The sequence below is a fragment of the Pongo abelii genome, chromosome 5 (assembly GCF_028885655.2).
Source record: "Pongo abelii isolate AG06213 chromosome 5, NHGRI_mPonAbe1-v2.0_pri, whole genome shotgun sequence".
In the NCBI taxonomy this organism is placed as follows: domain Eukaryota; kingdom Metazoa; phylum Chordata; class Mammalia; order Primates; family Hominidae; genus Pongo; species Pongo abelii.
This window is the reverse complement of record NC_071990.2, coordinates 112,566,204-112,590,337: the sequence shown is the minus strand read 5'-3', so window position 1 is coordinate 112,590,337 and position 24,134 is coordinate 112,566,204. Positions and strand designations below refer to the sequence as shown.

The 24,134-nt window shown below is 37.0% G+C and overlaps 1 protein-coding gene across 5 annotated transcripts in view; it reads left to right on the top strand.

Moving 5' to 3' along the window:
- REV3L (REV3 like, DNA directed polymerase zeta catalytic subunit) overlaps nt 1–24,134 on the top strand; it is a 185,834-nt gene that overhangs the window by 26,943 nt on the left and 134,757 nt on the right. The window lies entirely within an intron of this gene.

Genomic DNA, 24,134 nt, shown 5'->3' with positions numbered 1-24,134 from the left:
TTAAATTCCCACTACATCCCCAGCACATACTTGAGAACAGAGGGTCAAGCTTCTGTTGACAACTGTTAACTCTTTCTGGCACTCCTTTTGCAGTTGTAGAACAGGAACAAGGAATTGTTTTTCCTCTGGTAAAAAGGAAGACTGACTCTAAAATTACTTAAAGGTATAGTTGTGTGTTGCTTAACGACAGGGATGTGTTCTGAGAAATGCATTGGTAGGCGATTTTGTCATTGTGTGAACATCATAGAGTATACTACACAAACCTAGAAAAATATATATAAATAAAAATATATTTGTATGTTACATTAGAAAACGAAATGTCCCAGCACCATTACTGAATATCAGCCATTTCCCCTACTTGATCTGCAGTGTCAATATCAAATGCCATATATGAGGTTTCGATATGATGCTCTGTTATATCTTAAGGAACTACCATTGCATGTGCATTCCATCTTGACTGAAACATTGTTATGTGGCACAGGATTGTAATTGGAGCCCTGATTCCACACACCCACACATATATAAAAGAAAAGTGAAAATGCATTGTGTTCTTTTATCGTAATATATTTTTCTCAATAATTTTTAATACATTATGGGGCTTTGGTAGATATTTACTGAAGAAGAGAAATTATTTCTTTTTATTTAATCATAAACAGGTGACAATCACTTACATGTAGTTTGTGGACTTTCAAGTCCATTCTCTGTCCATTTCCATGGTTACTACTTTAATTGAGGTGTCATTATTTTAGCATGGATCATCATAATAACCTCCCAGTTTGTCTCTAACTTTACCTGTTTTCAAATTCAGCCCTTATATATTTTAGATTATAGCCCTGGCCTATAATCTAAAATAAAACTCTAGACAACATAAAGTTTTTTCATGATCGAGCACCTGCCTACCTTTTCAGTGTCATCTTCTGCTTCTTCCTCAAGCACTTTGCTTTTCAGTCTGAACTGCTTGCTCTTGCTCAAATGTATGTACCTCATGACTTTGCATATGCTGTTAGCTTAATGAAAGCAGGTACCTTGGCTGTCCTAGGTGGTCACTGTCTGGTGTGGTGTCATCCCTTATGAAATGACTGAATGCCATTCCTCTGGACGGAATGGCCTTTTCTACTGGTGAATTCTTCACACTTCAAGACTGTCCTGAGACATCATCTACACTGTGAAGCCTCTCCCGACTTCCCTTAGTCATATCAGTCCTTTGTGCCAGCATTGTACTTTGTATCCCTGTTAAAGCAGTTATCACATTAACTTGCAAGATTGTTTTTAACATGTCTGACTTGCCTCTTAGAGTGTGCGTTTCATGAGGGCAGATTCAGTATGCTGCCAGTCTCTGTGTCCTTAGTGCTTATTGCCTACACATGCATTAAAAATTAGAAAAAACAGCCGGGCGCGGTGGCTCATGCCTGTAATCCCAACACTTTGGGAGGCTGAGGTGGGTGGATCACCTGAGATTGGGAGTTTGAGACCAGTCTGACCAACGTGGAGAAACCCCGTCTCTACTAAAAATACAAAATTAGCCAGGTGTGGTGGTACATGCCTGTAATCCCAGCTACTCGGGAGGCTGAGGCAGGAGAATCGCTTGAACCTGGGAGGTGGAGGTTGCGGTGAGCTGAGATCGTGCCATTGCACTCCAGCCTGGGCAACAAGAGCGAAACTCCGTCTCCAAAAAAATTAGAAAAAACTCAGGAAGGAAGGACAAATACATGATTCCACTTATATGAGATACCTACAATAGTTAAATTTATAGAGAACAAACAATAGAATAGTGTTTACCGAGGGTGGGATGGAGGAGGAATGGGGATTTATTCTTATTTAATGGGTACAGAGTTTGTTTGGGATGATGGGAAAGTTCTGGAGATGGATAGTGGTGATGGTTACACAATAATGTGAATGTACTTAATGCCACTGAATTGTATACCCAAAAAGGGTTAAAATGGTAAATTTTACTTATATTTTACCACATTTTAAAAAAAGACAAAATTCATGAAGGTAAGGACCTTGGCCTGTTTACTCAGCTTTGTTTTCTGTAGTTCCTAACATTGTTTGTTTTATTGTTAAATTGTTTTCTTTTGACATGGTAGTACTTGATTTTTTTTAAATGTTTGAAATTGGGTCCAGCACAGTAGCTCAAGCCTGTAATCCCTGCACTTCAGGAAGCTAAGGCAGGAGGATTGCTTCAGGCCGGGTGTTTGAGACCCGCCTGGACAACATAGTGAGACCCTGTCTCTATTATTTAAAAAAAAAAAAAGTTTGAAATTAAATTGTGTGTAAGCCCATGGGATATTGTCTAAGAAACCAACTGAATTTATAAAGTAAGGGAGGAAACATAGCACATAACTTTTTTATTTTTTTAGTTTTTATTTTTTTGAGACTGAGTCTTGCCCTGTAGCCCAGGCTGGAGTGCAATGGCATGATCTTAGCACACTGCAACCTCTGCCTCCCAGGTTCAAGCCATTCTCTTGTCTCAGCCTCCCAGGTAGCTGGGACTACAGGCATGTGCCACCACGCCCGGCTAATTTTTTTGTATTTTTAGTAGAGATGGGGTTTCACCATGCTGGCTAGGCTGGTCTTAAACTCCTGACCTCAAGTGATCTACCCGCCTCAGCCTCCCAAAGTGCTGGGATTATAGACGTGAGCCACCGCACCCAGCCATAGCACATAACTTTAAAATATCACATATTTAAAGGAAATATTCTTGTGATAATATAAATATTAACTAAAATTAATAACTGAAGTGGTTGTCACCTGCTACTAAGCAGTATATAGTGGTAAAGAGAGGCAGTATGGCATTGTGAGACTTCAGGCTTGGTAAGGTCAAAAAGCCTTTTTTACCTGCTTAGAATGATCTTCCTATCCAAGTCCAGGATGACTGGGGGGAACAGTACAACCTTGAATATCTCTTATGTTCTAGATAATCTCATTTGAGCCCCCTACGTCTCCATGAAATGGAGATACCTCTGTTTTCCTATAAGAAAAGTATACGTGCTATTGAATGCTATCAACCTGGCATAATTGCAAACCCAGTTGATATATATGTGTGAGTACACACGTGTACATTAGAACTTCTAATAAAGTCGTTCTGTGAGACTAAATTTGCAAAATAATTTATCTGGAAACAGCTTAAAATGGGGTCTTATTTTTACCTAAGAGTGTGTGATGGATGGAGTAGGTTTGGGGTGGTGCCCAGAAATATGTTGATGCCTGTGATTTAGGTAACCCTTAGAATCTACTGTAAGAAATACTGTTTTGATAAAGCAGGTGATATTTTGGATTGATGAAGGTCTCTTTTAGAATCAGATTGTTCTTATTGAATGGTTAAAATATATATTTATGTATTACATTATTATATATTAAAATATGTAAAGAATGACATTGTTTTTTGTCTTGACTGCATAATTCTAATCAATTTCTTGCTCCTTCCAGTGATTTCCACATTTTTACTTTCCTACCTATTGCTGTTTTCTGTCAGGTGTTGATAAATTCTGGTGAGTGACAGGTAGTATGAGGGGCAAATATGTTTATTCCCCTGTTCTTTTTCTTTAATCACTTCTATTGAGGTATAATTTACATATAATAAAATGGACCAATTAGATGAGTTAGACAAACGTATGCTGTCATGTAACCATCATCACCACAGTCATGGTATATAAAATATGTCTATCACCCTAAAAAGTTCCCTTGTGCTCCTTTTAGTAAAACCTCTCTCGCTATTCCTGGTCCCTCACAACCACTTATCTGCTATATCACTGTAATCACTTATAGTTTTGCCATTTCTAGAATTTCTTATAAATGGAACCGTGTGTTATGTAGTTAAGTGTCATCCACATTGTCGTATGAATTAATTTTTTTTTAAATGCAGAGTAGTATTCCATTATATGGATATACCATTCACTAGGTGCTGAACATTTGGATTGTTTCCAGTTTGGGCTATTATGAATAAAGCATTTATGTACGAGTCTCTGTGATTATATACTTTCATTTCTCTTATAAATACTTAGGAGTGGGATTGTTGGGTTAAATGGTTAAGTTTACTTCATAAGAAACAGCCAGATTTTTTTCCCAGTGTGGCTGTACCATTTTGCATTAGCTCCAACAACTTATGGGAGGTCCAGTTTCTCCTACCCTCTCCAACATTTGTTTATATTTAGTCTTTTAAAATTCTGTCTTTTCTAGTGAAAGTGTAATGATATCTCATTATGGTTTTAATTTTCATTTCCCTAAGATCTAAGAATCTGAATATCTTTTTATGTGTGTATTTGCCATTCACATATCTTCTTTGGTGAAGTATCCAAATCTTTTTTACAAAATTGAGTTGTTTTTCTTCTTGTTGAGTTGAAAGGGTTCTTTATTCATTCTGGACTCAGGTCCTTTATCACATACATGTTTTGCAGATATTTTCTCCCAATCTGTGGCTTGCATTCTTATTTTTCTAGTGGTATCTTTTGAAGAGTAAAGGTTTTAAACTATGATAAAGTCCAATTTATCTTTTTTTCTTTCGTGATTCATACTTTTTGGTGACCTAAGGAATCTTTGCCTAACCTAAAGTATCAAATGTTTTCTGTTTTCTTGTAGAAGTTATGTCCTCTGTTCTTACCAGATTGTGGTTTGATTTCTAAGTTATCATTAGGTACTTCTTTTTAGAAGTATTAATGGAGATTATTTTGATAGGCTTTTTAAGCTGTGAGGTAGCTTTATAAAAATTCCCTTCAGTATTGGGCCCAAAATTTGCTTTAAATATAGGCAGAGTATCAGTAGAAGGCAACACAGAGCTATTCTGTGCCCTAGGATTTTAATTTCTGACCTCCTGGTTATAGCTGGTATCTGCCCAGGGATAATTGCTCTTAGGGTAACACTTTTAACATGTAAGCCAGCCTGTCAAAAGTGTACCTAAAAGTTCTCTTTCAGTCATTTTCTGAGTTACTGATAGGAACATAGGTTCTGTGTGAATCAGACCTGAGAGGATTATGAATGTTATAGAATGCCTTTTGTTAGGGAATTTAAGCCCAGAAGAAGTTGGGAAAGTGACAGATTTATATAAATACGAGTGACAAAACCAGTTAAAATGTTCTGACTCAACTTGAAATATGTTGGACTATATAATAAATATAATATTGTGAGATATTCTGAACTAGATTCAACTCTGCTCTGGCTTTCCTCCCTTGTAATTCCATTACTTGATCCCTTTCCCCCTTTTCTTCTGTGACCTCTGGCAATTTGGCTTCTTAGACTTAGAACTTAACACCCAGCTCAGACCTGCGGCATCCACTTACACTTCATGAAGAACTGTGAACCTATAATGTTTTTTATGGAAACTCATTATGATTCTGTCTCCTTTCTGCCTTATCACCTGTGTGGGATAAATTTCATAAACAAATAGCTTTTCTGGTTCTTTCTGTTGTGAGCTGACTAGGATAGTTTATAGGTAATATCTCATTCCACTTTTCTGCATAACACAGACTGGTTGGTTGTCTTTCCCAGCCAAAACAGCATAAGCAACAGATTGGACAAAAGCAGATATGATAACCCAGCTTTCTCTTCTGAAACCCAGACGTTAGAGTGATTTACAAAAATGTAAAACAATTTCTGTCTTTTCACAGTTTTTTTCTTTAATTATCCAAATGTACAGCTTTTCTCATTACTTTCTTCCTCTCCATAATATGTAATAGTTTGCTCTTGTAGTACCATTTTAAGCCCATACTTCTCTACCTTTTTTGTTTTGTTTTGTTTTTTTGGTAATTGTATATAGCATTTACCTTCCACTGCAGGAACTTAAATTGTACATATATAAGCCTGCTTAAAGATGTAACATAGGATACTAATGTTTTGTTCTTTTTTTTTTTTTTTTTTTTTTTTTGAGACAGGGTCTTGCTCTGTCACCCAGGCTGGAGTGCAATGGCACAAGCATGGCTCACTGCAGCCTCGAATTCCTGGGCTCAAGCAGTCCTCCCATCTCAGCCTCCTGAATAGCTGGAACAACAGGTGCGCACCACCATGCCTGGCTAATTTTTTAATTTTTAGTAGGGATAGGGTCTAACAGTGTTGCCCAGGCTGGGCTCTAACTCCTGGCCTCAAGCATTTCTCCTGCCTCAGCCTCCCAAAGAGCTGGGATTACAGGCATGAGCCACCACACCCGCACCCAGCCTTGTTCATGTATTTTCAGGCTTTTTCTGTGCTTCATTTTGGATGGTTTCTATGGCTTTGTCTTCAAGTTTATTAATCTTTAATTCCAGCATTTCTGATATATTCTTAGTTCTACTCATATTTTTCCTCTTCATTTATTTTTCATCCTTCATGAAATGAAAATTTTGATTTATGTTTGTTTATTGTCCGCATCTCTATTTAATATATTCAGGCATTCTTCTACTTCTTGAACATATAGTTTATAGTTGCAATAACTATTTTAATCTTTGCTTACTAATTCCATCGTCTGTATCATTTCCTGGCTTGTTTCTATTGCTACATTTTTTTCCTCATAATGGGTCATATTGTTCTGTTTATTACATGCCTAGTTTTTTTCACTGGATGCCAGACATGGTGGATTTTACCTTGTGTTTTGGATATCATTGTATTTTTAGAAATATTCTTGAGCTTTATTCTGGGACACTGTTAAGTTATTTGGAAATAGTGTAATCCTTTCAAGTCTTTTTATGCTTAGTTGGATGGGAACAGAACAAACTTAACTAGGGCTAATTTTGCCCATCTACTGAGTCAATAATCTTATGATTATTCTACTCGATGTCTTGTGAAGTATGTTTCCTTCTTAGATGAAACGTAAGTTATTCCTGCTACCGTGTGAGCCCTTGGGATTGTTCCCTCTGCCCATTTTAGTTACTTATTTTTCTGCTTTAGGTACATTCCTCACAAAGCATGTGCTGATACTTTCAGTAAAACCTTGAGGGAACCCTCTGCAGATCTACTCCTGTCTGTCTCTTTGCAGTTCTCTTCTCCCGGTATTCTACTAGGCAAATTCTAACAAGCATGGCCTTCAACTTTGTTTCCTCAACTCAGGGAGATTGCCAGCTTCCACCTGGGTTTCTTATCCCTCTGCTCCGTGGAAGCTCTTAAGTGAGGAGCTATTGAAGAAGGACTTACAGTGTTTGTTTCCCGTCTCTCAGGGATTACTGTCCTATGCTGGCCAATGTCTAATATGTAAAGACCATTGATTTACATGCTTTTCTGTTTATTAGTTATTTCAGGCAGTGGGTAAATTTATTCCCTATTACTTCACCTTGACTCAAAACCCTGCCTACTCGTTTTTAAAGTTTAAGCTCAAGCATTAAATCCTCTCCAGAGTGTTTCATATTCCATTTTCTATTCAGGAATGATTTGTTTGCAAAGACCACAAGCTCTTTCAAAAAAGCTGTAATTGGCCAGGTGTGGTGGCTCACGCCTGTAATCCCATTCAGCACTTTGGGAGGCCGGGCAGGAGGATTGCTTGAGGCAAGATTGCTTGAGGAGTCTCTTACTCCTCAAGCAGGAGTTAGAGACCAGGCTGGGCAACATACCAAGACCTCATCTTTATTAAAAAATCAAAAAAAAAAAAAAAAAAGCCGAGTGTGGTGGTATGCCCCTGTAGTCCCACACACTGGGGAGGCTGAGGTGAGAGGATCATTTAATCCTGGGAGGTTGAGGCTACAGTGAGCCGTGATTGTGCCATGGTACTCCAGCCTGGGTGACAGAGTTAGACCCTGTCTCGGAAAGAAAAGAAAATGGCCAGGCACGGTGGCTCACGCCTGTAATCCCAGCATTTTGGGAGGCCGAGGCAGGTGGATCACTTGAGCCCAGAATTTCAAGACCAGCCTGGGCAACCCCATCTTTCCAAAAAATACAAAAATTAGCTGGGTGTGGTGGCACGTGCCTGTGGTCCCAGCTACCTAGGAGGCTGAGGTGGATCATCTGAGCCTAGGAGGCAGAGGTTGCAGTGAGCCAAGATTACTCTATTATACGCCAGCCTGGGCAACAGAGCAAGACCTTGTCTCAAAAAAAAAAAAAGAAAAAAGAAAAAGAAAACCTCTAATAAAAAGGGGATTTATTATTACAGTATAGGGAAATCTCACAGATCTTCGTTGCATGGTATAAACAAGTCTCACTTCTCTTCCATTGTTTTCTCTGCAGACCAGTTTCCACACAGTTCTTCCCATTTGCCTTTGGCTCTCACTTGCCTGTTAAGGTATTAACTGTGGCCTTAACTCAACATGACCATTCAGCTCTAGTCCTTATACCGGATCGTTGGATTGCTTATTTATATGAACAGCCCCAAGGAGCCAGAAAATTCATATCTTGGGTGAACAGAGTTCAATACTGACATGATAGTGTTCCATGATTCATAATACAATTAAAGTAAAATTTTTAATTAAAAAAATTTTTAAATGAGGGTTTTGTGTGGGAAATAACCTATAAATTCTAACTTAGGAAGTTGAGTCTCAATACTCAATGAACACAGTGTTTGTATAGTATCAGAGACATTTGGTTAAGTTTTTTGCTTATTAAATAATATGATTCATCAATAAACATTTATAGAGCATCTATTATGTATCAAGTACTGCCCAGAGCTTATATTCTGAAAGAGGGGTTGACCAACTATAGTCTGTGAGCCAAATCCAGTCCAACCACCTGTTTTTCTAAGTAAAACTTTATTGGATCACTGCCCCTCACATTGATTACTTATAATGGCTCTTGTCATGCTTCAGCAGGAGGTAGTTGCACCAAAGGTTCACTGTGACCCACAGAGCCTAAAATATTTGCCGTTTGTCCTGTTATACCTTATGCCAACCCTTGACATAAGGTGAATTTTTTTAATGTGAAAAGGTTAACAGCTTTTTACAGGGTGAAAACCATCTTTAATCAGGTCTTAGACTTTGACAAAAATTAGTAGAGGTTAAATTACTTTCCTTAGAGTCCTGACATTTGAAGTTTTTGGTTTTATTTGCTCATTAAGACCACAGGTTTGTTTTGTCTCTTTATTAATTTCTAGTTAGTGAGATTGCATTTTTCTCTGTAAGTGTTTTCTAATAGCAAGCATTTGAATGTTGGAGTTGAAATAATCTCACACGAGGGCATCCGGGTTTACTGGTGATTCAGAACACGTCTGGTATGGTATTTGGCAAGAGGCTAAAGGCTAAGTTTTGCAGCTACCCATATTAAGTCTTTTGCAAACCATCAGGTGTATTCTGTAATTTTAACAATAAACAGATTTTTTTTCCTTCAGTATGCTAAAATAAAGACTAATATATTTTGGGATGGTAGGTATAGTTGAAAATTAACTGTTTTCAAATATAAAAAACACCAAAGCTCAGGAAATACCATCTGAGTCTAATTATACTTGTGAGATTAGTGATCAGTATGCAGTTCTTGTGTCTTCATGGTTGTCATTAGTTAAGGTAAAGAAGTCTCATATAGATTTACACGAAGTTATTCATTCTTCAAGTCTCTGCTACTATACAAAGAGTAGATTTATTCATTTTTAATATATGCCTATCTCTTTAAAATGCCATAGCCACTAATCTCAGTATCAAATACTAGATTCTCCTAAGGCTTTACAAAAGGAGATTCCCACTGAAGGGAATTTGTGGAAGAAAAGTAGAGTCCCTTTGATTTGGGAGTTGTTTGTTTGTTTGTTTGTTTGTTTTGAGACAGAGTCTTGCTCCGTTGCTCGGGCTGGAGTGCAGTGGCATGGTCTTGGCTCACTGCAACCTCTGCCTCCCGGGTTCAAGCAATTCTCCTGTTTCAGCCTCCTGAGTAGCTGGGACTACAGGCGCCTGCCAACTCGCCCGGCTAATTTTTGTATTTTTAGTAGAAATGGGGTTTCACCTTGTTGGTCAGGTTGGTCTCGAACTCCTGACCTCAGGTGATCCATCCCGCCTCGGCCTCCCAAAGTGCTGGGATTATAGGCGTGAGCCAGCCACCGTGCCCAGGTGATTTGGGAGTTTTTATAACTAAAGTCACTTCATCCCAGTTTGTTGGGATGTTCCTAATTTACACTAGCATTATTATTAATAGGAACCACCTTTATTCTCAACAATCCAGTTTGTACAAGAAATTATATTGTCACTCTATTAACAGAATCATATTGATTATAGAGCAGCAGGATCTGTTTTAAAATTTAGCATTTAACCAACCTCAGCATTTATTCCGATTAACGGTTAACTCTCATGGGACTTGGTGGATTGATGACCACAAGACAGCACAATTGTTAAAATGAGACTTAACTCATACACAGGGCCATCTGACAGTAAAGGGCTACATTACATATGTCTGTACAGCACAAAATCATTTGAATCCCCGCAGCTGAAAATGAACTTTTTATGTTGTGTAAAGGGACTTCCTCAGTCTGTCTCCATTGTTCTTTTCTAGGCTTATTTCCCATTTTTCTTTCTCTTTACCATGAATCTTATATTTCAACCCCACTCATATGCTTGGCATTTCCTGAATATATCCTATGCTTTGTCTAACCCCCATACCTTTGCTTAAACTGTTCCCTCTGTTTTTTTTGTCTGCTGTACCTTTTCCAGTCTCCTTTTCTTATGTCTGTTAAATTCCTACCCATCCTTTAAAGACTGGTGTAAATAACACTTCTATGAATCCTTTCTTGCCACATCCATTCCAATTAGTTTCTCTTTTTAGGGGGGCTCCCTAAGCATTTTGTTTCCATCTCTGTCTTGCAGTATAACTTTTTGCAACAACCCCATCCCCAGCTCTTTAAAGGTAGAGGTTATACTTAATTCATTTTGAAATCCACATTACCTTTATAAAGCCTTGTACACACTTAGGTGTTCAGTAAAAACGTATGGTGAATTGATGGTATATCTCCCTAATTTATTTAGAATAACCAGAAAATATTTTTAAAATGGTTTTCTTTTTAAGGTTTTAAGAGTAACTTTACTCCAATTTCTAAATATATTTAATACTTTTATTTTTCTTTATTTTACCTGTTTTTTTAAAAAATTGCAACTTATATTTTAGATTCAGGGGTACATATTCAGGTTTGTTACATGGGTATATTGCATGATGCTGAGGCTTGGGACATGATTGACCCCCGTTACCCAGGTAGTGAGCATGGCACCCAATGGTTACTTAATCCTTGCCTCCCTCCCTACCTTTCCTTTCTAGTAGTTCCCACTGTCTGTTGTTGCCACCTGCATTCTTGTTAACACTTTTTTCTTCAGATAGAAGTGTATTCTCATTGAGTTTTTAAATGGACCCCAAAAGTTTTTGTTTCTTCTTCCCTTCCAAGGCAGTTTGCCACATGCCGAGAGCTTCTTGTATTTCTCTCCTTTGCCGTTTTATTATCTGTAGTTGATTCTTGAAAACGATGAGGTGATCGGTTGCTTGACTGCCTAGGTTAGTTCTCTGGGTTAATGATTGCCTTCCGTAAATCTCCTTCGCTTTGGCCACTATACTTCTGGGGAAGAAGTAGGATGAACAGTATTCAATTCTCTTTGCCAGTTGAGGAAAATATACCTTAAACATTGACCTGCTTTGTGAAGTTTTTCTAATGACAAAAAGGACAAATTAGCAGATGACATTATAGCCCTGGCATTTTTTTCCTTTCAAATAAGTCTAATTTTATTGTACTGGAGTAGAGAAAACCTACACCAAGCAACTAACCCATTAGGCATTTTATCTTGGCTGTATCAAAAAGTTTTGTTTTGAGTGAAAGAAGTTTGTAGGAATTTTCAGAACGTAAAACCTAAAGGTTGATTATCATTTGATATATTATCAGTCATTCTACTTTCATTTTCTTCCTTTTCTGTGGAAATGGCCCCATCATATTCTTTCACCATTTTTCTTTTGGGTTGCTATCTTTCTTACTGATTTGTAGGAGTTCTTTATATATTCTGGATACTGATCATTTGTGGTTAAGTGTATTGGAAACATCTCTTTCAGGTCTTTGTCTTTTAATTTATGGTATTCGTGGCCATTTTAATTTAAAGTCATAGCTTTTTCTTTTGTAGTTTAAGCCTTTTATGCCTGTTTTAAAAAATCTCCTTTAGACAGAGACTTTAAAAATTTTTGTATATACTTGGATTTGAATCTATCTGGATTGATTTCTTGGGCAGTATGATTTTGGAAATCTAACCCTACGTTTTTTTCCCGGCTTGATAACCACTTGGTCTAGCACTATGCAATGGGCAATCAATTCCTTTTCCGCTGATCTATAGTTTTATGAACCTATGTTTTTAACCAATACTTCCTAATCTGCCAGTAGATGTTTGAAGGCCTGTCTACATGATACATTTCCATGTCACTTACCATTGCTATACACACTTTGTTAATTCTCTGTTGTTTGCCCATATTTTATAGAGGGAATGGAACATGGACAATAATGGTACTCTGTTTTCTGTTTGGTTTGGAATATTTAAAATCAGTTCTCTTTGACCTCAGAGCTTTGGGAAATAGAATTAACTCCTTTTTATAAAACAATTAAGAATTTCTGGCTACACAATTAAAGTCATGTATCAGACTAAAGGATAGCATCTCTTCTAAATTCCTTCATGAAATGAATAAATGAACAGCCTTTGGCTGAATGTTGAGCTGTGTATGGACAGGTTGAGACCCTATGAGGCCAATTTTCAGTGAAAGGATAGCTACTGAAAACCATAAATTAAGCAACTACCAAAGTTTGCACACATCTGCAAAATATGAACATTTTGTCTATTCAGAGTATTGAGACCTTCTTGAATACACCAGGCATTCAGTAGAAATTCCAGAAAGGTCACATCTTATGAGTAGGGCTAATGTAGTCTTAGCGTAAAGGCCTTCCTGGACCTGCACTAACAAACTTTAAAAACGAGGCTGAAAACAATCAGATTGATCTGCAAGTAAATTAGTTGCCTGTTGGGACAAACCTTTCTTGAAAGGAAGACAATAAAATCCACATATAAGCAGGTATCTACAATGCCTACCATCTATTTAAAAATTACTAGATATGGCCGGGCGCGTGGATCACAATGTCAGGCGTTTGAGACCAGCCTGGCCAATATGGTGAAACCTCGTCTCTACTAAAAATACAGAAATTAGCTGGGCAAGGTGGCGGCGCCTGTAGTCCCAGCAACTCGGAAGGCTGAGGCAGGAGAATGGCTTGAACCCAGGAAGCGGAGGTTGCAGTGAGCCACTGCACTCCAGCCTGGGCGACAGGAAAGACTCTGTCTGAAAAAAAAAAATTACTAGATATATAAAGAAGTAGGCAAATGTAATCTATAAAAAGGAGAAAGTCTTGTGAATAAAAACAGACCCAGAATGCAATATGTGATCAAATTCAAGGGAAAGGACTTTAAGATAGGTATTATAAGTGTGTTTAGTAATTTTAATGAAAACACAATAGAACAAAACTTATAAATAACAATACAGCCAGCCTGAGCGACAAAGTGAGATCCTGTCCCAGAAGCAAAAAACACCACCACAGATCCTAAACAGGACACACACACACACACACACACACACACCATGGCACATCATAATTGAATTGTTGCAAATTAATAAAAATCTTTAAATCAGCCAAGAAAAATTTCTCAAACCATATACAGGGAAATCATCATAAGAACAACTACTTAAAGAGATGTAGTTATTAAGACAACTGATAAGGTAGAATTGAATCTAAAATTTTTTCAGGCCAAAAGAGAGCAGGTTAGGGAAAAAAAATGAGCAATGAATAAGCAGGAAAAATAGAAAACAAAATGGCAAGACATAACCTCAAACCTTATTAAATAATTGGATTAGTTTTACATGGACTTATTATTCTAACTTAAAATGCAAAGCACTACCATATGCAGCTCATAAGAATCATACTTTAGACAGTTTGAAAGTAAAACAGTGGAGAAATGTACTCTGCAAGGAAAAGTCACTAGGAACACTGGAGTATCTAAAGATCAGGCAAAGTAGACTTCATGGTAAGTCGTATTATCAGAATTAAAGAGGGATATTTCAAAATGATAAAAAGTTCAAGTTTTCAAAAAGACAAAAAGTTCAAAAAACTTGATGCAATACTGACATCAAGGGAGAACATAAGGGAGAACTAAAGAGAGAAAAAGATAAAGCCAGTGTTACGGTTGGAGACTTTGACACTTCTCTTTCAGCATTTGGTGAAACAAGTAGGTAGAAAATCAGTAAGTATATGAAACACTTGAACAACACTGTCAACCAACTCAGTCTAACTGACGTTTTTAGAACCTTACACCTACCTAATAATTTCAGAATACACATTGTTTACAAGGTCACATGTAAAATTCGCCAAAGGAAACCACCAGCGCCATAACCAACTCAGGGAAAGGGAAGTATCTTAACTCCAGCCCCCTTTATTCTTCCTGTTTCACCTAAGTGGGGGAAGAGCTGAAAATCACTTGTGACGGTCACACCCCAGGGGCACAGGCCCACTTAAAGACTGAAACGTAATCATAGGACTATAGAACACTTTATCTTCTCCCCATACCCCACATCAACAGGCTCTTCCCCTCCCCTCATGTCAGCAGGCTCCTGTATAATAACAGAAGATTACAGCTGAAAGAACTGCAAGGCTTAGACTCACACTATGTAAAGAGTTTCTAGGGAAACCCAAAGACAGTATGAGACAAAAACAAGGACAGTAGAGAAAATATTAGCCTCTAACACCTATAACTACAGCAAAAATAGTAAACATGACAGTCTTAACTCCTAGCTAGATATGGCAGAGATTTTGGAATTGTCAGATTGATAATTTAAAATAATGAGGAGTAACATGGTAAGGTCTGTAATAAAAAATGTAGACAACGTACAAGAACAGATGAGTGGCTGGACGTGGTGGCTCGCACCTGTAATCTCAGCACTTTGGGAAGCGAGGTGGGAGAATGACTTGAGCCCAGGAGTTCAAGACCAGCCTGGGCAACATAGTGAGACCTCATCTCTATAAAAAATAAAATTAGCTGCGTGTGGTGGCATATGCGCTTGTAGTCCCACCCATTTGGGAGGCTGAGGTGGGAGAATTGCCTGAGCCCATGAGATCAAGGCTGCAGTGAGCCAAGGTCACGCCACTGCACTCCAGCCTGAGTGACAGAGCGAGACCGTGTCTCAAAAACAACAACGACAACAACAACAACAGTAACAAAAAGAACAGATGGATAATGGAGGCATAGGGATTGGAATTGTAAGAAAAGAAAATGCTAGAAATAAAATCTATAACAGAAATGAAGAATACCTTTGATGGGCTTTTCAGAAGAACAAAATAAATATTTGAAGTAATAATGACTGAGAATTTTCCAAAATTAAACACCTACGCATATCATATTCAAACTGCAGAAAACCAAAGATAAAGAGAAAATTTTGAAAGAAACCAGAGGCGAAAAAACCCACCTTACTTATATGTGAAGAAAGCAAAAATTACATCGGACTTCTGTTCACAAACAATGCAAGCAAGAAGAGAGAGGAGTGAAATGTTGTAAGTGTTGAAAGAAAAACACCACCAACCTGGAATTATTCTGTGTGCAGTGAAATTATCCTTCAAAATGAAAGAGAAATAAAAAACTTTCTCAGACAAATAAACATTGAGGGAATCTGTTGCCAGTAAGAAATGTTACTTGCCTTATAAGAAATGTTAGAAGTTCTCCAGAGAAAAGGAACATGATATAGGTGAGAAACTTGGATCTACATAAAGAAAGGAAGAGTATTAGAAAAGGAATAAGTAAAGGTAAAATCTTTTATTTTCTTGTTCTTATTTGATAGGTAACTGTTCAAAATAATAATAGCAGTAATGCATTCAGTTATAGCTTAGGGATAAGTGAAATTAATGGCAGCAATTTTATAAGGGACAGGAGGGCTGTCCCTTAGAAGTAATTGCAGTTTTGGACCAGGAATTTTAAATCGTTATAACTAGGCTCAGACACATCTTTATTAATCAAAATAGGAACCATTATAATCAACACATTTTTGCCAAAAGATATAAGTTTGTTTATTTCTGTAGCATAAAAATCTTTGCTTCGGGGCTTGGTGCGGTGGCTCACGCCTGTAATCCCAGCACTTTGGGAGGCCCAGGTGGGCGGATCACCTGAGGTTGGGAGTTCGAGACCAACATGGAGAAACCCCGTCTCTACTAAAAATACAAAATTAGCCGGGCGTGGTGGCGCATGCCTGTAATCCCAGCTACTGGGAGGGAGGCCGAGGTAGGAAAATCACTTGAACCCTGGAGGCAGTGGTTGCAGTAAGCCAAGATTGTGCCATTGTACTCCAGCCTGGGCAACAAGAACGAAACTCCTCCATCTCAAAAAAAAATCTTTGCTTTGGGATTCAGTGAACTCTTGGAAAGCATTTTCTGCATCCTGTGGGTTGTGGAAGCATTTTCCTGGCAAAAAGTTGTCCAGATGCTTGAAGAAATCGTAGTCCACTGGCAAGAGGTCAAGTGAATATGGTGGCTGAAGCAAAACTTTATAGCCCAATTTCTTCAACTTTTGAAGCGCTGGTTGGCGGTCAGGCATTGTCTTGAAGAGGAATTGGGCCCTTTCTGTTTTCGGTGCATCTCATTGATTTGCTGAGCATACTTTTCAGATGTATTGGTTTTTGCCTGGATTCAGAAAGCTGTAGTGGGTCAAATGGGCAGCAGACCACCAAACTGTGACCATGACCTTTTTTTGGTGCAAGTGTGGCTTTAGGAAGTGCTTTGGAGCTTCTTCTTGGTGCAGCCGCTGAGCTGGTCATCACATAAAATCCATTTTCCATCATGTTACCATCCAATTGAGAAATGTTTCATTGTTATTGTGTAGAATAAGAGAAGACCATACTTCAAAAAGATCTCTTTTATTTTCATGCAGCTCATGAGGCACCCACTTATTTAGCTTTTTCACTTTTCCAATGTGCTTCAAATGTTGAACAACTGTAGAATGCTCTATGTTGAGTTCTTTGGCAACTTTTCGTGTAGTTTTAAGAGGATCAGCTTTGATGATTACTCTCAATTAGTTGTTGTGTACGTCTGATGGCCGGCCACCAAGCTCCTTATCTTCAAGCCTCTTGTCCCCCTTGCACAACCTCTTGAACCACCACTGCACTGTACATTTGTTAGCAGTTCCTGGGCCACATGCATTGTTGATGTTGTGAGTTGTCTCTGCTATTTTACAACCCATTTTGAACTCAAATAAGAAAATCGCTCAAATTTGCTTTTTGTCTGACGTCATTTCCATACTCTAAACATAAAATGAACAGCAGGTAATAAGTCATTAGCAAAAAAACATAAAGTGAGAAATGCCTGTTAAAAGGATGTATAACATAATCACATTTATTTAAGAATGTGTTCCAATCAAACAGCAAATTCCAGCAATGCAAAAACCACAGTTACGTTTGCACCAACCTAATATAAGTTACCTTTGAGGCAGTATAGTATTTGAAAGTGGATTTAGAATAGTTGCAAATGTATACTTCAAACTCCAGGGTAACCACTAAAAAATTGACTGTTTTTTTTTTTCTTTTAATACATTAAAGATGTTGCTCCACTGACTTCTGGTTTGCATTGTTTTTGACAAGTTAACGTGTTTTTGCCCAAAGCTTTGGACTTCAGATTTTTATGATTTATCATTTTGCCTTATTCAGGACCCTGTGAGATCAACTGTATGCTTAGTAGAACTCACTTGCCATATCAACCCAGGACTCTAAATAATTAAACATAGTCCTAAGAAAACCTTTCCTTAATTCATGTATGAAAGTTATAGGATATCGGGTTGGGATACGGGATTTTGAGGGATGTGAGGAGCCTGTTCAAATATTAATTTTTTTTATTGTCATTTAGTTTTATTGTCTGAGAAAACTTTCTTAACATTAACAGTTCTTTCTTAATTGTTAGTTTATTTTTTGGTAATGATCACTTTACCTCTTTTTTTTTTTTTTAATCTTAATATGATTCAGGGTTTAAAGCCAGGTACACTGGTGCACACTTATAGTCCCAGCCTGGGCAACATAGCAAGATTCTGTCTCTAAAAAAATAATTAAAATAAAAATACTATATTTAGTGCATCATTAAATAAAAATAAAGATATGTAAGTGGTTTTAGTGGCAAATGATTATATTTCTGTATATTCATAATTTATTCCTATGATATAAATTGAATAATTTAATGAATGCATTTTCTCTAATGGTATATTCAAAATTAGGTCATCTCATTAGCAACTGCTGAAGAAAACAGTGAGTATAGATAAGTTTAAAAGATTATATAACAGGCCGGGTGAGGTGGCTGATGCCTGTAATCCCAGCACTTTGAGGCAAGGCAGCTACTCAGGAGGCTGAGGCAAGATGATCACTTGAGCCCAGGAGTTTGAGACCAGTCTAAGCGTGTAGCGAGACCCTGTCTCTATAAAAAATAAAACTAAAAATAAAAAAATTAGGCAGGTGTCACATACCTGTAGTTCCAGCTACTCGAGAGGCTGAGGCAGGAAGATCACTAGAGCTCAGGTGGTCAGACCTGCAGTGAACTGTGATCCTGCCACTGTGCTCCAGCCTGAGTGACAGAGGAAGACCCTGTCTCCAAAAAAGATTATGTAAGTTTATTGAGATGTAGCACACATACTATACATTTTACCTATTTAAATTATACAATTCAGTGATCTTTATTCACAGAGTTGTGCAACCATAAGCTCAATCAATTTTAGAACATTGTCACCCTAAAAAGAAACACTGTATCAAATAGCAGTCACTACTCATTTCCTCCCAATTCCCTAAGCCCCAGCAACCATTAATCTCCTTTCTTTCTCTATAAATTTGCCTATTTTGGACATTTCACATAAATGGAGTCATATAATATGTGATTTTTTGTGTCTGGCTCCTTTAAGTTAGCATAATATTTTAAATGTTTCTCTATAATATAAAATTAAAATATTTTAATTAAAAATTGTAAACTAAAATTTAATACTAAAAAATTAATAAAATGCTAAAAATAAAAATTCTTAGTATACAATTTTTAATTGAAATATTTTAATTTTATATATAGTATAGCATTTATCAGCACTTCATTCCTTTTTATGGCTGAATAATATTCTGTTTTCTGGATATGCTGTATTGTATTTATCCATTCATCAATTGATGGACTTCTGAGTTGTGTTCACCTTTTGACCATTATGAATAATGCTGCTATGAATATTCATGTACAAGTATTTGTGTGGACATGTATTTTTATTTCTCTTAGACATATACCTAGGAGTAGAATTGCTGGTCATATGATAACTCTATTTGTTTAACTTTTTGAAGAACTACCAGACTATTCTATAAAGCACCTGCACCATTTAACATTCCTAGAAGTAGTGTATGAAATTTCTAGTTTCTCCACAACACTAGTTATTGTCTGACTTTTTAATTATAGCTGTCCTAGTGAGTGTGTGGTTCCGATTTGCATTTTGCTGATGGCTGCTGATGTTGAGAATCTTTCAGTGTGCTTATTTGCCATTTGATATCTCCTCAGGAAAATGTTTATTCACATCCTTTGCCCTTTTAAAATATTTAATATTTTTTATTGAGACATAGTAGATGTACATATGTTTAGGGTACATGTGATAATTTACTACATTTATGTAATTTGTAAAGATCAAATCAGTGTAATTGGGATATTCATCTCATCTTAAATATTTGTCTTTATGCTAGAAATATTTGATTTATTCTCTTCTAGCTATTTTGAAATATACAACATATTATTGTAAACTATAGTCACCCTGCTGATCTACCAAACACTAGGTCTCGTTTCTTCTCTCGAACTGTATATTTGTACCCCTTAATCAACCTCTCTTCATCCTTGCACCCCGACCCTTCTCAGCTTCTGGTAACCACCAGTCTACTCTCTATCTTCATGAGATCCACTTTTTTAGCTGCCACATATGAATGAGAACATGTGATAATGTCTTTCTGTACTTGGCTTTTTTCACTTAACGTATAATGACTTCCAGTTTCACTCATGTTGATGCAAATGACAGGATTTCATTTTTTTATATGGCTGAATAACATTCCATTGTGTATATATACCATATTTTCTTTATCCATTCATCCACTGACGGGCACTTATATTGATTCTAATTTTTTTTATTGTGAATATAGTGCTTCAATAAACATGGGAGTACAGAAATATCTTCAATATATTGATTTTCTTTTGGGTTTATATTCAAAAGTGGAATTGTTGGATTGAGGAACCTCCACACAGTTTTCCATAGTAACTGTACTAATTTACATTCCCAACAGTGGTGTATAAGGATTCTCCTTTATCCACATCCTCACCAGCATCCATTATTCATTGTCTTTTTGATAAAAGCCATTCTAACTGGGGTGAGATGATATCTCATTATGATTTTGATTTGTATTTCTCTGATGATTAGTGATGTTGAGCATCTTTTCATGTGTCTGGCCATTTTTATGTCTTCTTTTGAGAAATATCTATTCAGACCTTTTGCCTATTTAAAAATCAGATTATTTGTTTTGTTGTTATTGTGTTGTTTGAGCTCCTTATATATTCTGGTTGTTAATCCCTTGTTAGATGAGTAGCGTGTGAATATTTTTTTCCATTTTATGAATTGTCTTTATCACTTCATCGATTGTTTCCTTTGCTCTACAGAAGCTTGATGTAATCCTTTTGTCTATTTTTGGCTTGGTTGCCTGTGCTTTTGAGGTCTTACCCAAAAAAATCTTTGCACAGACCAATGTCCTGGAGCACTTCCCCAATGTTTTCTTCTAGTAGTTTCATAGTTTCAGGTGTTAGATTTAAGTCTTTAATCCATTTTGACTTTTGTATATGGTGAGAGATAAGGTTCTGTTTTTAGTTTCATCCTTCTGCATGTGGTTATTCAGTTTTCCCAGCACCATTTGTTGAAGAGACTGTTTTTTTTCCCATTGTATGTTTTTGATGCCTTTGTTGAAAATGAGTTAGCTGTTAATGTCTGGATTTATATGTAGGTTCTCTGTTCTGTTTCATTGGTCTATATGTCTGTTTTTATGCCAATAGCACGCTGATTTGGTTTCTATAGCTTTGTAGTATATTCTGAAGTCAGGTAGTGTGATGCCTCCAGCTTTCTTTTTGCTGAAGATTGATTTGGCTATTCAGGGTCTTTTATGGTTCCATACATATTTTAGGATTGTTTTTTCTATTTCTGTGAAGAATGTCGTTTATACATTGATAGGGATTCCATTGACTTTGTAAATTGCTTTGGGTAGAATTGTTTTGTTCTGTTTTGTTTTGAGACAGGGTCTTGCTGTGTCTTACAGGCTGGAGTGCAGTGGTGCAATTACAGTTCACTGCAGCCTTGACTTCTGGTCTCAGGCAGTCCTCCCACCTTGCAGCCTCCCCAGTAGCTGGGACTACAGGCGTGTGCTACCATGTCCAGCTAATTTTTGTATTTTTTGTATAGACAGGGTTTCACCATGTTGCCCAGGCTTATCTTGAACTCCTGGGCTCAAGCAATCCTTCCGTCTCAGCCTCCCAAAGTGCTGGGATACAGGTATGAGTTACCACATTAGCCAGAATTGTTACTTTAACAATATTGGTTCTTCTAATCCATGAGCATGGAGTATCTTTTCAGTTTTCTGTGTCCTCTTTAATTTCTTTCATCAGCGTTTTATACTTTTTCTAGTAGAGATATTTTACTTCTTTGGTTAGATTGATTTAGATATTTTCTATTCTTTGTAGTTATTGTAAGTGGGGTTGCTTTCTTGATTTTTTTTTTTCAGATTGTTTGCTGTTGGCGTATATAAATGCTACTGATTTTTGTATGTTGATTTTGTATCCTACAACTTTACTGGATTCATTGATTTTTTTTTTTTTTTTTTTTTTTTTTGAGACGGAGTATCGCTCTGTCGCCCAGGCTAGAGTGCAGTGGCACAATCTTGGCTTACTGCAAGCTCCACTTCCCGGGTTCACGCCATTCTCCTGCCTCAGCCTCCTGAGTAGCTGGGACTACAGGCGCCCACCACCACACCCAGCTAATCTTTTTTTGTATTTTTATTAGAGACGTGGTTTCACCATGTTAGCCAGGATGGTCTCAATCTCCTGACCTGGTGATCCGCCCACCTTAGCCTCCCAAAGTGCTGGGATTACAGGCATGAGCCACCACGCCCGGCCCATTAATCATTTTTAACAGTTTTTTTGGTTGAGTTCCTCAGGCTTTTCTAAGTATAAGACCATGTCATCTGCAAACAAGGCTGATTTGACTTCTTCCTTTCCAATTTGGATACTTTTTATTTCTCTCTCTTGCCTCATTGCTCTGGACAAGACTTCCAGTATTACATTGAATAAAAGTTGTGAAAGTGGGCATCCCGGTCTTGCTCCAGATCTTAGAGGAAAGGCTTTTAATATTTCCACATGCAGTACAGTGTTAGGTGTGGGTTTGTAATATATATTCTTTATTATTTTGAGGGATGTTCCTTTTTTGAGGGTTTTTATCATGAAGTGATGTTGAATTTTATTTAATGCTTTTCCAGCATCTGTTGAAACAATAATAGGCTTTTTTGTTCATGATTCTGTTAATGTGATGTATCATGTTCACTGATTTGCTTATGTTGAACAATCTGCATCCCTGGGATGAATTCCACTTGATCATGGTGAATGATCTTTCTAATGTGATGTTGAATTTCGTTTGCTAGAATTTCGTTGAGGATTTTTGCATCTGTGTTCATCAGGGATGTTAGCCTGTAGTCTTCTTTTTTTGGTTGTGTCCTTGTCTGGTTTTAGTATCAGGATAATGCTGGTCTCATAGAATGAGTTTGAAAGTATGCCTTCTGCTTCAATTTTGTTTGAAGAGTTTGAGTAGAATTGGTATTAGTTCTTTATATGTTTGATGGAATTTAGGAATGAAGCCGTTAGGTCCTGGGCTCTTCTTTGATGGGAGACTATTATGGCTTCAGTCTCCTTACTCATTATTGGTGTATTAAGGTTTCTTTCTCCTTGATTCAACCTTGGTAGGCTGTGTCCAGGAAATTATCAGTTTCTTCTAGGTTTTCCAATTTGTTGGTGTATAGTTCTTCGTAACAGTCTCTCATGTATTAGCCTCTTCATAATAGTCTCTTTGTATTTCTATGGTCTCAGTTGTTTTATCTCCTCTTTTGTTTCTGGTTTTATTTGTTTGGATCTTCTCTCTTTTTTCTAGCCTAGCTAAAGGTTTGTTAGTTAATTTTGTTTGTCTTTTTTAAAAAAACAACCTTTCATTTTGTTGATCTTCTGTATTGGTTTTTAGTCTCAATTTCATTTATTTCTGATTTGATCTCTACTATTTATTTCCTTCCACTAATTTTGGGTTTGTTTTGTTCTTTTTCTAGTTCCTTCAGGTATACCGTTAGGTTGTTTATTTGAAGTCTTTCTACTTTTTGACATAGGTGTTTATTGTTATAAACTTCCTTCTTAGTACCACTTCTGTGTCCCATAGGTTTGGGTATGTTGTGTTTTCAGTTCCATTGGTTTCAAGAAATTTTTAGATTTCCTTCTTAATTTCTTTATTGACCCATTGGTCATTCAGGAGAATGTTGTTTAATTTTCATGTGTTTGTATATTTTTCAAGCTTCCTTTTGTTATTAATTTCTAGTTTTATTCCATTGTGGCCAGAGAAGATACTTGGTATGATTTCTACTTACTTAAATTTGCTGAGACTTGTTTTTTGTCTCAGATATGATCTGTTTTGGAGAATATTCCATATGCTGATGAAAAGAATGTGTTTTCTGCAGCCATGGGTAAAATGTTCCATAAATGTTGATTAGGCCTGTTTGTGTACTGTGTAGCTTAACTCCAGTGTTTCTTTGTTGATTTTCTGTCTGGATGCTCTGTCCATTACTGAAAATGGGGTGTTGAAGTCCCCTACTATTACTGTATTGCAGTCTGTCTCTCCTTTTAAATGTATTATTTGCTTTATGCACTCAGATGCTCTGGTGTTGCATGCATAGATATTTATAATTGTTATATCCTCTTACTGAATTGACCCTTTTGTCACTACATAGTGACCCTCTTTGTTTCTTTTTACAGTCTTGATAGTCTATTTTATCTGATACAAATATAGCTACTCCTGCTTTTTTGTTTCCAGTTGCATGGAATATCTTTTTCCAGCCTTTCACTTTCAGTCTCTGTGTGGCTTTATAGGCGAAGTAAGTTTCTTATAGGCAGCATATGGTTTAACTCTTGCTTCTTTATCTGTTTAGACAGAATCATTCTGCCTTGTAAT